Here is a 16,088-nt window from a genome sequence, read left to right on the forward strand (position 1 = left end):
CTGGATACAGCTGACATCTCAGCATATTACATCAGCACTTTCAACTTTGACCACACGCTGATTTCTGAAAAAAAACATCCAAAGTGTTCTTGCAACACTGGGGTCCAAGAGCACAACTCAGTGATGAACAGTGAGGAGGAAAAAAAGGTTCCAGGTGACACAGTTTTCAACACACTGTGTAATTTTTGGAACCACCACCACTCTGGTGTGGCGGAACTCAAGCCTGGAGGACATGCCTGGGCATGTCTTCGATGTTGCAGAGAGTGCCCTCGACCACTTCATCTAATCCCAAACCTAACCACTATTTGTATCCTGGAGGGATTGTTATTTGTGCGCTCATGTCTCTCCACTGGTCTTGTCACATTTTGACTGTTAGTAAATCTGCAGGGCAGGATAGACAAGGTTGGCTAACCCTAACATTCCCTAAACAACTTCCTGTCATCCACCGACGCTTTGGCACAAAACACAGTTGAAAAAACACTGACCCAAAAAAGTGCCAATGAAATGAAGTTGCGAAAATAAACACTTTTTTTTACAGTCTCGACAACCTTAATAAATGTATTGATTCCCAGCAAGTTGCACTAAAATCAACAGAAAGACGTTTTTCTTTCTTTAGTCGCTGTTCGTCGTGTGGACATGTTGTCTCCTGTGAAGCCGCCTGAAGCCAGAGCCCTCAGAGAATGGGGATGACAATGCCAAAGAGGACCCTCTCAGGAACACCATTCTAAAAGGCCAACATATAATTTGCATGTCTTCGATTGCCAAAGTACCCCTTAACCCTACTTTTATTTTTAAATGAAAGTCCTGAGAAAACCACAAAACGAATGTATGAGATTTTCGGGAGACCTACCCTGAACCCCAAACTGTAACCCTAACCCTGTGCTGCTGGGGAGGACAAAATAACAAACAAAGACATCATGGGGCTGGATGAGCTCAAGGTCATTGTGAAAATAGGCAGAATGTGGCATACCATTTTCTTATTACACATAATTGTTCTTATTGTTATATTAGAATTATTTTTGATTACTGTAATGGGAAATATGTATTCTTGGGTTATTCTTTATTATGTTGTATTCTGTGTCATATGATCACTAGTAGCACGTGTAATCTGTTTGTTTCATAGTATAACCTTCTCGAGACATTCTCCTCGTGGTCCACCAGAGGAGGCTGTAAATGTGTCAGCTTGTGCTGATTCTCTGTGCTTTGTTTTCCTCTTCTTCCCTTCCTTATCTCTTCCCCTCCCAGTCCAGTGTATAAGAGACCTTCCTCCTTTCCTCCTCACACTCGCACTCCCATTTTACTGTGTTTTGTGCCTCGGAGCTCCGATCCCCTTTTTATTGTTTGTTCATTAAACTACTTATTATCCCAGTATTCCTGCATCGGCATCTTCGCTCTTTTCCACAACAATTACCTTGTCTGCCTTCTAAACAAAACCAAAAAAAATGTTCTTCTGTTCTTCTGGTTACGTACCCCAAACCCTATTTTCATTTTTAAATAAAATTCCTAGTAAGACCACCAAATGATTAGATTTTCTAAAGTTGTATCCTGAACCAAAACACCTGATCTACCTTGAATCACCTCATAGAATGAGAAGGAGTTGCATAAAAATCACCCCATTTTATGGGGCGGAATTGTACAATTTCTGCAACCTAGCTTACCTGGGTTACTGGAATTACTCCAGAATCCCCACAAAATGGGAAGGCTCCTCCATTGGTTCTTCTGTCCGCCACCACGCCCACCTCTTTCACATGGGGACGGGCCTTTGGGACGGAGGGGGGTGAAGTTGCCATGGCAACGTGGGCTAAGGTCACGTGACCATGAACTACTGCTGTGGTTTTTGGCATTTGTATGCTTTTTATTTTTATAACATTTACAGCGTTATTTCTTATCACATAGTTTTTATTGTATTTTCCCCCAATGAATTCATGTGCTTTTTTATGTACTTATTCATTTATTCATTTATTAATTCATGTACTATTTTTTTTGTGCCAAACAAAACGACATTGTGTGTAATGACTAATTATTTGATGTTAGGGATAATGTAATCTGGGCCATAGCGTTTATTTATTATTAATAACCAACCATTATTAAAAAGCTCCGGGTGGGCCGGAAGTTTGTTCTTTCCTTGAACGGAAGTTACGTCTCTACGACAGCAGCCAGCTACAGAGAGCAGCGAGCCCTTCCCGCGCAATCCACATATTGATATTTGAGATAAAATGCATTTGAGATAGCGAACCGGCTGTTCATCACAGCGTCTTTCAATTCAAACGTAAGTGAGTTTACCTTCTGTTGTAAAGGTGAAAGCTAACGTTATTTTAGACGTAAAGCCCTATCTTGTGGTGACAGGTGAGCTGAATGCTAGCTGCAGTAAACATGACTTTGTCTACTCTAGAAGAAATGATCATACCTTATAATGTTAGATTCCAGTGTTAGCTAAAGATCAAATCTAGTCGTGATCCCTGTGTTTTTAATAAGGGCCGGTATTTGGGACCGAGTGGCTATTTGCCACCGGGCTACTATTTAATACATAGTATTAACCAACCCTCTTTCTGATTCTAATAGGTGTGGTACTCCCAAAAATGGTTCAACCACAATTAGTGCCTAAACAATGGGAATATGTTAAATTGTTTTGTTTATTTTCATTAATTTGTTTGTTTATAATTTTATACAAATAATTTGAGTGTTTTGGTGGCGTTTATGTGTGAAGTACAAGAGGGGGGAACTGATGTGTTGGGCGAGTTGCGCTGGGGACAGGTAAAGGGGGCGGTGCCTTCCCCGTTTCCTCAGATGCATTCTGGAACGATCCACAGCACCAACTGGGTCTTTGTTTCTCCATGTAACCTGCTTCATACAGGTCGGTAAAAAGTAGACAACACCATAAAGGCACATGTATGAGTAGTTATGTACTACCAAAAGTTTTTTTTTTTTTTTTTTGAGAATTTAATTTATGTTAAAGACTTTATTTATGTTAAAATGACCGTGACAAGTTTCACCGCGAGGTCGCCATCTTGTGTCCGGCGGAGCAGCAGTCACGCTCGGCAGAGCAAGAGTCAGTGTTTATACGCTAAGTTAAAGCGTCATTATTGTTGTTGTGAACGTGTATACAAACGTTCATTTATTGTAATGTATAAGCATGTGTATTTGTTTGTGAACTGTAGAGATTGAATTCAATGTGAATGTGAGAGAACTGATTGGAGGAGTATGTGGAACTGAGCTAAATAGCATTGGAAACGGCAAAGTATTGTGTTTATGTGACGTTGATGTGATGTTGATATAATATATGTAAGTGAATAAATCGGTGCATTCTGGAACGATCCACAGCACCAACTGTGTCTTTGTTTCTCCATGTAACCTTCATACAGGTACAGTATTTGCTATTGTGGTCCTCAATCCTGGGGACCCGTAACATAGGGTAAAACCTACGAGAAGAGACTGCCCAATGGCTTCAGGTGGGACTGGAAGAGGCATGATGGACACACCTGCACAACATCCTACCAGCGACAACTGCATGTTTTTGATCAGAAAGGTACTCCAATCTCATAACCTATTCAGACTAATGGAAATGTGTAAAACAAAATAGTAAAAACCTGTGATTAGTATTTTACGTCACGGTCATTATTTTGAATCACACATTTTCCATTCAAATCACCATTTTAAAATTGACCAACAAACAACCACTTATTAACATTTTGTCCATAGTTATTTCAATTGAGGAGGCGTACTTAATAAAACCAGCCTTCATGTGAACTCTGTCTCAGTCATATAGAAACTTGAACGACAGACGACAGTCTTTGATGTGTTAACACCAAAGACAGACTGAGAAAATCAGTTAGTATGTAGCGTCATAAATAGTATTAGTAGTTTGTCAAAACTTAACTCATTCATGATGTGAATTTAAAAATTATACTTTGAACAAAAGCATAATTGTTGCAGAAGCCTCAAAAAGGCCAGTGATCTATTTGTCTTTCCAGTTTAAGAAAATCATTTTCAAATGTCATTCTACCTATTTGCGTGACAAGAGCTAAAACATTGTATCTATTTAGAGTACGCAATATGATTTTGTTCCACTTTTTCCCCTCTTATATATTATTGCATGTGCTTGCCATCATTTCTACAGTGTGAATAATGTTAGGTTTAGTAAACAGGAAGATAAAGTATGCAGACCATTGTGTCTCTGTCAGGGGCATCTGTTCAGCAATACAAGGAGCCTTTCCTTCAACTCAGGTGGATGTTATGACACGCATGTAATATGCATTGTATGAACTCCTGTTTTTTTGCATTTCAGGTGCCTGACCTCTACAGCGTTGTTATTAAAGAATGCTATGAAGAATTCAGGCACTGGCAGTGTCAGCAGACAGCCTGCTCTGTTTTGGCACCAAGTCTGGCTCTTGTAGCCATCTGTCCCATGTGTCCAAAGGTAATCATTTCATGTGCAGGCCAGTGTTTTTGCATGTTCATTATATTATTTAATGAGAATATATTTAATTGTTGCTTGTATATTTTTAGGAAAATGGAAAATGGATCTCTTTGGACTTTGGAGTTTTGAGGCTCCACAACATGGTGATAGATTTTTACTCAACCAGACAGAAGTAAATGTGTTTATTGAACAGGCCAATTCACAACTGGAGGTACGACTATAATATCCCTCATACCACATTAAAGTAAAGAATTGTAGCCTACTTGTGAGCTGATAGTTTTAAGAAATTGATCTGCTCTATTATTCAAAATCAAATTCCATTATTCAAAATTAAATTAACGTGTTTAGTTATGAAGGTAATGTGACTTTTTCACATGGCTTTTACTCTTGTAGGGGGGCTGTCCTGGATTACATGCTGGGAGCGCAATCCGGTCAAAAGCAAAATGCAAGAAGTTTGATGAAACTGGGCTGTTCGGGCTCACCTGCAGGCATGAACATCCAGTCAAGTTTCTTAACTTGAAATATGGAGAAAGGATTGGCCTATTTTATTTTTGCTACAACTAAATATATCCGGAAATGCCTCTAAGTGCTCTTCCACATACCCCAAAAAGATGGATCAAGTGGCCGAGGTGGTCTGCCAAGTACCCCCACCATGAGTGAGAACGAGGACGCAGCCACCTCATCAGCTCGATGCTGAGATCAGCACAATCTTGCTGAGGTTCATGTGCAACAGCTCGTGCATGTAGACGAGATGATTGTGCAGTAAACTAAGACAACTAAGGTAGTTGCCACCTCAGGGGGAGAGCAATCAATGCGACCAACCCCAACCCCAACCCCTAACCCTCAGATCCCTATCCCAAACCCAACCCCTAACCCTCAGATTCCTATCCCAACCCCAACCCCTAACCCTCAGATCCCTATCCCAACCCCAACCCCTAACCCTCAGATCCCTATCCCAAACCCAACCCCTAACCCTTACCTAACCCTCCTGACTTTCGAACCGCATGTGCGATTTTTTGGATATTGACGGGAACGTGTTGTGATGGATGAGGATTTATGTTAGATTTCCTGTGTGTGTTTGTGTGTGAAAAATAAAAAATACAAAAAAATTAAAGAAACTACAAAAAAAACAAACCTCCACAAAGGACTCTGCCTTGACGTGGCGTGGAGGCTTACGTGACTCAGTGATGCGCCAGACAGATCACAGTCACAACCAAAGAGTCCTCCACCCACAACGTCACTTGGGACCAAAAAAAGGTCATTTTGCTTTGTATCCACCATTCACATGTTAACTGTTAATTGTATTCATTTTTTTTTTTTTCTGATACCAAACTGTCACAATGGCGAGTCAGTTTCCTACCTCTTTAGCCACGTCCCAGTTCCTGTCCTGGCCACATATATCAAATCAAACAAACTTGCATCTTCAACCTTGCATCCACCATTCACATGTTAACTGTTATTTTTATTTCTTTAATATTCACCTACACATTCATTTTGTTTTGTTTTTTACCTTTTGTTTTGTGCCCCAGTTCTATTGGAAGCTGCTTGTTCTTAGCAGTGAGTGGCGTTGCAGAAGCCGACACTCTCCGAGGGAGCGCTGTGGCGCATGCTGTGACCGCATGCACTCCTTGTTTATTAGGTCAACCTACACAAGCTAACATGAGTAGTGGGTACATGATTGTTTATTGATCAACCACTGGCTTGATTTAATTTTGAGAGAGTAATTTGCTTCTCTAACATTTAATTTTCCAGAGTAAACAGTCATTAATGTCCACTCTGTGGTCATAAATACATTTGATTAGTTTGTAATAAACTTCCATTCATTCATTCATTCAACGGAGGAATGTTATGTGTACATGATATTTTTCATGGAGTTCAGGATCGTGGCTGTAGTCATGTCAGTCTTCTCCAGCTTCAAGAAGTAGTCTCGGGTCTCTCCAAAGGTCTCGAGAAACTCAAGAGTTGGATTATCCCCTGTAGGCTGCACGTAGCGCAGGAACCTGGAGACATTGTCAACCTTTGAAGGAGGATGATGAGAAAGAAATATTTAGCATCTCTCTCATTGACATTGCTTACTACTTACTTACTTACTTACTTACTCTGCCGCATTATGCGGAGTCGGGTCGCGGGGGCAGCAGCCTCAGCAGAGATGAGATACTATATAGCGCGATACTATAGGGGGACACCTACAAAGTAATAAGTAATAATAAGAATTAAACCTGCAAGCAGCGTTTGCGGGACTGAGCCTATGTGGCCGCCGCCGACCCCCGATAACCCCCGACCTCTGTCGACGCCCCCAGACATCTGCCGACTCTGGAAGAAGTCTAAATAATCATAAGCCTGTGTATGCAAATGATGCAGATTTTTCACCTCCAGTTTTTTTTTTTGATGAGGCTGTGAAATGTAAATTTTAGGCCTTGATGATGTTTGAATGAGCTCTGCTTTGTCAATTGGTCATTTCTGCATCTACATGAAACGGGCTGGATTGTAAAGACTTAAAGTGGGGGAACAGACGAAGAGCTTGATGAGACGAACGTGTGGGTTTTTGTTTAACAAATTTTCGACTTTCCTAGGGGGCGCTACGGCCATTAAAGTTTTTTTTCTCATGTCTCGGTTTTTAAAACCTGGGAAACAAGTGCTTCCAACTCGGCCATTTCTACATCTACAGGAAAGAGATTGGCATCATTGTTTAGCTAAGCTTATCCAAGTGTGAATAACGGTGTAGGCGTGGCCAGTTAATGAACGGACAGTCCGACTTGGGGGCGTTTCAAACAAGTTGAACTATCTCACTTTCTGTATGTCGTATCAAAAAAGTTAGAGTGTGCGCGACATAGTTTGATTAGACAAACTCGTGGGTTTTTGTTGCACGTCGATGCGACATTCCTAGGGGGCGCTACGGCCATTTTAGTGTTTTTTTTTCACGTCTCGGCCTGTAGGTGGCGCTCTGGAGGAGCTTTTGCCCTGATTTTGTCATCACAGGAAGATTTTCGCAGCCTCGACAAGTGATCACAATTTGGTGCTAATCAAAGCATGTTAACGGGGTGAAAATGGGGTAGACAGTCCCTATTTTCTCTAGGGGGCGCTATTGAGTGAATGTGAATTTTTTTCTCAAGAAATCAACATTTGGGGCAGGTCCAACCTGCATGCAAAATGTGGTGAGTTTTTGAATATGGGAAAGGGGTGGAAGTGGGGTTAAATTTTTTGGGGGAAAAAGACCTTTACTTTGAATGGCCGTAAAATGAAAACTAAAGCCTCTATTACAAAGTTTTTGATGATTCCTTGTGTTTTCAACAAGTGAAAATATCTCACTTCCGGTTTGTTTGGGGTAATAGGTTAGCATTTATGAAATTAGGTATGAATTCAAGGAACACGTGGGTCTTTGTCCCATGTGTCTACGACCTTCCTAGAGGACGCTATGGCCATTTTAGTGTTTTGGTCTATGTAGGGGGCGCTATTGAGCAAATGTGTAAAATTCTTTCAAAAAATAACTTTTTCACCAGTTCTGACCTGCATGCAAGATTGTGCGAGGATCCAGGTATGTTAAGGGGTGAAATTGGGGTTTGAAGCGGCGCAACCGAGAAAAATAATAAACATACGGAGAACAAACGGGTCTTTCACCTTGTGATGACCTGGGGCCCGTTGCACGAAACTAGGATAAGGGATTAAGCCGGGATATGTTGGTCATCCTGGATGAACTTATCCGTGATCCGGTTGCACAAAAGTAGGATAGGTGGAAGAGCAACATGTTATGGTATAAGTTACCATGGAAATTTATTCTGTGGCGTGAACCTGCCTATATTGGCCAGGTATGAGCACCGAAATCGAATCCATGATCAGAAACTGTGGCAAATGTGCTGAGGTTGAAAACATGCTTCCCAGACAGCCACTCATGCCAACTGAAACTCCTGAGCTTCCATTTGAGGAAGTAGCCTCTGACCTATTTGAGTTTGAAAACAAGGAATACATAGTACTTGTAGATTACTACTCAAAGTTCATCGAAGTAGACAAGCTCAAGGGTCAACGCAGTCACAGTGTAATAGAAGCTCTGAAGGCACAATTCATTAGACATGGAATCCCTTCCACCATCAGGACGGATAATGGTCCACAATATTCATCTGAGGCGTTTAGAGAGTTCTGTGAGAACTACGGCATCAGCCACAAAACATCCTCCTTGCACACGCCACATTCGAATGGCGAAGCAGAGCGCGCAGTGCAAACAGTGAAGAAGCTCTGGAGCAAGGCGTCTGATAAACATCTAGCCCTGCTAGATTACAGGACCATCCCTCTAGAGTCAGAAGGCCTGTCGCCGGCCCAGCTCCTCATGGGCAGGAGGCCTCGGAATAAGCTGCCATCTGCTCGTGCTTTACTCAAACCCACAGCGCATGACCCTGACTAGATCAAACGCCCTACTGGATAAGGCCAAAGAAACACAGAAGCTGCTCTATGATAGCAAAAGAGCAGCTAAAACCCACAGAGAGCTGCAGTCTGGAGACGAAGTGAGGATTGCTCCATATCCTGGAAGCAGCAAGTGGACTCCCGGTGTTGTAGTCCAACCACACTCTGCACCACGGTCCTACATTGTGGAGAGTGGAGGTCGCCGGTTCCGCCGTAACAGCCAGCACCTCCGTGCCAGCACGGCAGCAGCCAATCAGTCACGTCATGTGATCGTGGACGAGCCTTGGCCTGAGACATCAATGGCAGAGCAGAAGCCGACACCAGCCACCCCAGAACATCACCCTTCATCGTTGGAAGCGGCTCCAAACTCCCCACGTGTCCAGCCCGGTGTACCATACACCACCAGACGGGGCAGACCCATCAAACCCCCGGACAGACTGAACATATAAGTGCAGGGACAGGTGCGGTAAAGGCACCTTTAGGGAGTGATTGTGCTAGTGACCTCTCCTCCCAAGTTGAGGGTTAATGGTATCTGATTGTTTATGTTGTTATATTAATGTTAATATCATCAGGACTGTATATATTGTCACAATAAGTCAGACACAGTAGATGCTGCCTGTTGAAAATCCTTTGTTTATTTTGAGAAAAAAAGGGGTGACGAAAGGAATTTGTTAATATTCTGTATTCTGTAATTAAAGAGAAATCTGTTATATTGCCAGACTTGAAGTGGCGTCCGCCTCCGTGCGCTGAGGTGGATGCCAATTGTTAACGGGTTTAAATGGGGTTTTGTGGCCAGTGGGAAAGGGGCGGTGGTGGAAGCATGATGGGAGAAGAACTCAACGTCCATGTGTTGGTCTGCCAGGTGGAAAACCGAAAAGCCAAACACTCAATATGAAATCATTGAACTTCTACCTTGAACGCATTTCACTTGATGCCTTTGCTCCCCCAGCTGGGGACATTTGGTTCTGCACAGCAAAACTTCCCAGACAACAGAAAAGGAAAATCTGTTTTTTTTTTTTTATTATTATTATTATTTTTTAATTTATTGACAATTAGGATCAGACATTTAAAACTACTGATACATCATTTAATAAGTATACATCTCATGTTGGCTGCCTGTCCCAAATGCCAAACCTTTTTCTTACAATATACAACAACACAAACATGAACATGGGGTGTTTTCTGTTAACATATTGCCGTTAAATAATAAACGGGTCCAGTACGTCTTTATATTCAGATCATAGAGAAATGAGAAGAAAGAAAAAAATAAATATATGAAAAAAAGAGAGAGAGAAAGAAACTTAAACGAAAGAGGGGCGTTTCACAGAAATATACAATTTCCATTGTTTCCAAATTTTGTCAAATTTAGACTGCTGAAGCCTCAATGAGCATGTGATTCTTTCCATAACGAATACATCATGAACTATATCATACCATTCATCTATACTTGGAATGTCTGGCTTCAGCCATTTTTTTGTGATTGCTTTTCTAGCAGCTCGAGTCAGTGTTCCAATGAAATATTTATTTTTCACACTTAAGTTGTCTGAACGTACAAGTCCAAAAAGAAGTTCTTCCCAATTGAATGAAATTTCAGCTCCAAATATTGTTGCCAATTCCAAAAACACCTTGTGCCAAAAAGTATTAACTTTTGGCCAGGCCCAAAACAAATGATAGTGGTTGGCTTCCTGTGAATGACACAACCTCCAGCAGCTGGAGGAGCCTGCTCGGTAATTGTACTGAGCTGCTGTAATGAAATACCTAATGAGACACTTCTGACTGAATGATCTCCATGAGTTTATCTGCCATTGAAATTCACAGTATTTTAGCCAAGTCTCTTCTGAGAGGCAATTCTTACTTTCACTGTCCCATTTATTCACACACACACACACACACACACACACACACACACACACACACACACACACACACACACACACACACACACACTATTTGTTGTTTTCATTTCCTGAAGTCCTCTATAAAGTCGAGAGATGACTTTCTGCACGGAATCCGATCTATATGCATTAATAAACACTTTTAATAAACCATTATCAAAAGCCTTATGGCTGTTCAACAAAGTGCTATTTAGGTGGAAAATCAGTTTTAATACAGTGGAATGATTTCCATTGAAATCCCAATGTGAAGCTTCTCCTCCTGAAGTTTCTTCTTGCCTTCAGACGGAGACACAGACCGTCAGATCTCAGCTCCTCAATGCAAAGTTCTCCTCAGAACAAAGTTTCATGAGTGGAAAAAATGCTCCCACCTTTGGCTCTCTTCCAAAGTAAAAAGTCCACCAGGATGCACATGACAACCACAAGCAAAACTGCCACAAGGTGGCGCCACCAGCCTGGAAGAAGAAAAAAATCTTCATTTGAAACTTGACTTGTCTCAGAGGCGAATCCTCCAGAGGCTGAAGAAACAAGATCCACCACACGTGGCTGAACCACCTCTAGGCTGAGGCTCCTCAGAGTTCCCACCAGTGTTCCCAGTGGCACTAGGCCACCTGGTAGTCAGTGTTGGTGTTGCTGTTGGTGGTGGTGGTTTTTGTGTTATTGCATCATGGCCTGAACCTAAAAGGACAAAAAACAAAATAAAAAATAAAATCAGTTTCTTTTGTTGGGAAACCTCCCCGTTTTCAACCAGGAGGATCACCGTCTAGTAGGACCTCCCAATAAATAGCCAGTCAACACTCCTACAGTTGGGAAGCTGTTGTCCACAGGGTAAAGTAACTTTGTCTCCGTTCCTGACGGCAACAAACTGAAGCTCTGCAACTGTAAGAATAAAGGGAAAATCAAGTGGAAGCATTTCTAGACTGTATTGAACTCAGGATGTTAGAAAGCAAACCTCAGTTCCTCCTTCTCAACTTGGACACCTTCATTTGTGAATAAGTCTTTGGCATTTTTTCAGCTCTTACCTGCTACAGAGATGAGTGTGGCAAACACACTCACACACATCTTCACCCTCTGGCTTCCAAAGGTTCTTCCGTCTCGCTCCTCCACCCCTGTGCTGCCGACAGCCATCACTCTGCTAACTTTGAAGACCAAGTTGAAAGAAAAAAGATCTCTGATGTTTGTGAGTAGCAGCTTTTCTCTGGACTCTCTGAGGTGTTCAACATGGAAAACAGAGGAGATCAGTTCAGCTTTCTGAAAGCTGGCAGCCTGGACAACATCTCTGCCTGAAGACATCCACCTGCTGTCTACTGAGAAACTGAGGTGTGAGATCGGAGGAGTTTTTTGTTTTAAATATAACATCATGACAGGAAGTTACAGTTCAGTTTGAAAGCAAAGCCAAGAGAGGAGAAATTACCTCAGAGCTGCAGGAGTCTCTTCATGTCTCCACTGTCTATTCTACAAAACTGCAGGTGTCATTGTGTTGTGTGCCTCTCTGTCATCTTCCTTCATAAATTAGACAATAAAATACAGAATATTGCAACATTTACTCCCATGCCAAAGCCTGTTCAGTCCAAATAGGTTTTCCGTAGGGCTTTGTTCACACATGTGCTGCAATAAAAAAAATCAGATGTTTAAGACGACTCCCGTCTATGAGTGTGTTTGCTTGCAGTGGCAAAAGCCCCTTTGTTGAGCCACTACTGTCACTGCTACTTGTGGAATTGTGAAGACGTGCGCCCAATACGCCAAGAAATATCAGGAAACGGGAGTTAAATTTTACAATACTGTGTCGGTTTATTTCCATATATCACGACAATAACTCATCACATCGTAGAGCATTAATCATGATAACTCAATCTGGCAGTAACAAAAATAACCAAGCCAAAACTGATCAATGCAACACACAGGGCACAGTGGAAAACTGTTTGCTACCCAATCGGCAGCAACACCTGCTAGCAGGTTGACCTGGCTCAAATGGACTGCCTGGGCTGACCCACTACAGCCCCCTACTGGCTTGGCACAGAAACATGAAAAACAAAAAATTAATGCTGCAAGTAGCGTTTGCGGGACTGAGTCGCCGTGGCCGACGTCGACGCCTGCAATTGACCCCTAGACATAGACACAGACAGACTTTATTGTCCTCTGCCAACGCCCAGCGACGTCCCCCGACGCACCCAACTCCCGGTGACATCTGCTGACTCTGAAAGAAATCTAATTAATCATAAGTCTGTGCATGCAAATGATGCCAATTTTTCAACTCAGTTTTTTTTTTTTTTTTTTTTGGAAGAGTCTGTCAACTGCTAATTATAGGCCTTGACGAGACATACACGTGGATGTTTGAATGACGTCTGTAGCACTTTCCTAAAGGAAACTGCAGCCATTTATGTGTGTGTGTTGAAAAAGAGGGAGAGAACGAGAAAGACGTCCGTTAGCTCAGCTTTTGCAACCCTGGACACCACAGCTTAGAACTCTGTCATTTCTGCGTCTACATGAACGATATTGGTATCATCTTTTAGCTAAGGGCTTCAGCAATCTAGCAATGTATAGTTAACTGATGTGTGAATAACGGTGTAGGCGTGGCCAGTGAAAGAACGGACTGCTATTGAGCAGCAACAGAAGAGACTACCATTTACTCTGCTTTGGCAACCTTTGAAACAAATGCTAGGAACTTGGCCATTTCTGCGTCTACATGAAAGATATTGGTATCATCTTTTAGCTAAGGGCTCTAACAATGTATCGTGTTCCGGGGTGTGACTAACGGTGTAGGTGTAACCGGTCTTGCTGCACACTGCTTCGTCTTCAACCTCCGCACTGCAACCTCGCAAGAGTGATGACAGAACGCTGCAGAACTGCTTCAATTTGCGTTTATTTTCTGTGAAAAATAAAAATAAAAAACGTAACACACTCGTCCATCTCTGCGCCGCACACCTTCAAAAGAAATACACAAACCGTGTCGGAACACCGGACCGAGCGCTGCAACTCCAACCCTACGAGCGAACACAAAAAAACTTCCCCCACACAAAAACTACAACCAGCGTTATATTAACAAAAAAAACAACACATTATATATAAAATATAAATATATATATATGATACAGTTGACAATCCAACATTTTCACCGACCCGACAGAACCATCACGGTACTTTACATCTCTCCTCAGAGCTTGCGAAGTGAAGAAAAACACCGCGAAACCCAGGGGAAGTGACGTTGCTACGGTCATAGGTCATGAAAATTTATTAAACCAAATAAATAAAACAATAATTAAAAAAACTGCTGCAAAAATAAAAAAATACAACAAATAAAACTATTGGCTAAATAAAGACAAACAACAGATTTTGGGTGAAATCTAAACAGTAACTGAACACACCTGTTACATTGGCTTTGTCAATGAAAAAATGGACAGTTGTCAGGCTTGAAGAGACGAACGTGTTTGGTTTTTCCAGAATGCTTTTATGACTTTCCTAGTGGAAGCTAAAAAAATTTCTAATTTTTGGACGCCTCTAGGGGTCGCTAGAGAGTGGAATTTTGCCATTTTCTCTTCATTTTATAAAATTTTATGCGAGTTCCTACCTGTGTGTAAAATTTGGTGACTTTTAGGAGTATGGTAAGGGGGTCAAATTTGAGCGGAAAATGGCGGAGGAAGAAAATGATTGGAGGAAACGTACGAAAAACAATCGAGTCTTCGCCCTGGCGATGACCTGCTCTGATGATCGGAGCAGGTCTGTGTTGGGGCTCAGTCCAAAAAAAATTGTCTCTTCCAATGCTGACTGGACACTACAGTTCCTGTTTGCCATGTCAGTTGTGTTGGTGGAGGTCAATCAGCAGAGTGAGTCTGCCTTTAGTCTCCACCGTCCTTCTGTGGAGGCTTTTTATCCATCCAACGTGCTGACGTTGCAGTAGAGGGTGGACTCATCAGCTTCTCCACCAGAGGGCGCAGCTTCACCTCCATCTTCACCGTCTGTCACCTGCACCTGGGTTGGAGGTGAGATGATGATGATGATCATCATGGTCATAATAATTAGAATGAAATTGTGTGTTTCTGTTGTGCGTTTCTCACTCTGACTTTGGCTCCTCTCTTGGTGTAGTTGACCACCAGCTCCCCCTACATCCAACCACACACAGCTGCGAGTTAGTGCTTCCTGTGTGTGTGTGTGTGTGTCCTCACCCTGTGCTGTCAGTGATATTCTATTTTTAGATGACTCAGCTCTTGTCAGTTTGTGTTGTTTTCACCAGTGTTAAAACAACTCAAAGAACAGTATGTTTTTAAATGACACAAATCAAGTAACTTGAAGTCCAAATTGTGCAAACACACAATCTTCACTCACTGTGTTCTCCTCCTGAAGTTTCTTCTTGCCTTCAGACGGAGACACAGACAGTCAAATCTCAGCTCCTCAATGCAAAGTTCTCCTCAGAACAAAGTTTCATGAGTGGAAAAGATGCTCCCACCTTTGGCTCTCTTCCAAAGTAGAAAGTCCACCAGGATGCACATGACAACGACCACAAGCAAAACTGCCACAAGGTGGCGCCACCAGCCTGGAAGAAGAAAAAAACCTTCATTTGAAACTTGGCTTGTTTCAGAGGTGAATCCTCCAGAGGCTGAAGAAACAAGATCCACCACACGTGGCTGATCCATCTCCAGGCTCCTCAGAGTTCCCACCAGTGTTCCCAGTTCTCCCAGTGGCACTAGGTCACCTGGTGGTCAGTGTTAGTGTTGTTGCATAGGGGCCTGGACAAATAGAGACAAAAAAAATCAGTTTTTCCTTTCATGGCAACAGGTTTGACTTTACTGGTCCCAGTCTGACCTTCAGTCTGACGTTTGAGAGGAAACAGCTGCACATAATCAAGAGGAGCCGTACTCCGCACCTCACAGGAGAAGAGCTCCTCCTGGAGTGGCTCCTCACAGTCATGGCACATTGATACATTGTGTTGGCATCCATACCTGGGTTCGGGCTGTGAATAAGGTTTTCCATCATACAGCCACCTCACTTTGTATATACAGAAATCAAGTGATGTCACAGAGCATGCAGGACAACTGATGGTTGTCAGTTCTGGTCACTGGTGAAGACGGAGGAGAAAAACAACAACATGGTAACAAAGTTCATCCCTGCAGACAAAAGAGACAAACAGCCCTGTTTCCAGGAAACAAAGGTCAAATATTCCTCAGTGAAGAAGCTTCAGGAGAAAATGTGAACAGAAGAAGGAAGGAAAGTTAAACATGGAACTAACAGACTGTTCATGCAATAAACTCAAAACAATGGAAGACAATTACAACTTCTTCAAAACATCTTCATTCAAATCAACAGCAGCTTCACTTTGTTGCTGAGAGCCAATCAAAACATGGGACACAATGATAGAAACTGTGTCCTGGAGCTGCTGCTGCCAATGT

At 42.3% G+C, this 16,088-nt stretch overlaps 1 long non-coding RNA gene across 4 annotated transcripts; it reads right to left on the reverse strand.

The window, feature by feature from the left end:
• Nucleotides 1–14,085: 14,085 nt before the first annotated feature.
• On the reverse strand, nucleotides 14,086–15,714 carry LOC142881258 (uncharacterized). Of its 4 annotated transcripts, XR_012925541.1 has the most exons (5): nucleotides 15,505–15,714; nucleotides 15,149–15,428; nucleotides 15,028–15,056; nucleotides 14,760–14,804; nucleotides 14,086–14,673 (listed from the first exon to the last, which is right to left on the reverse strand). It is a non-coding gene; the product is annotated as an uncharacterized LOC142881258 (long non-coding RNA). The 4 variants fall into 4 exon arrangements; XR_012925542.1 differs by having other exon boundaries at nucleotides 14,760–14,873; nucleotides 15,149–15,714; XR_012925540.1 differs by having other exon boundaries at nucleotides 15,149–15,713.
• Nucleotides 15,715–16,088: the final 374 nt, after the last annotated feature.

Source organism: Nelusetta ayraudi, unplaced genomic scaffold (assembly GCF_046127955.1).
Source record: "Nelusetta ayraudi isolate G7.1 ecotype Tasmania unplaced genomic scaffold, CSIRO-AGI_Nayr_v1 ptg000189l, whole genome shotgun sequence".
NCBI classification, from domain to species: Eukaryota; Metazoa; Chordata; class Actinopteri; order Tetraodontiformes; family Monacanthidae; genus Nelusetta; species Nelusetta ayraudi.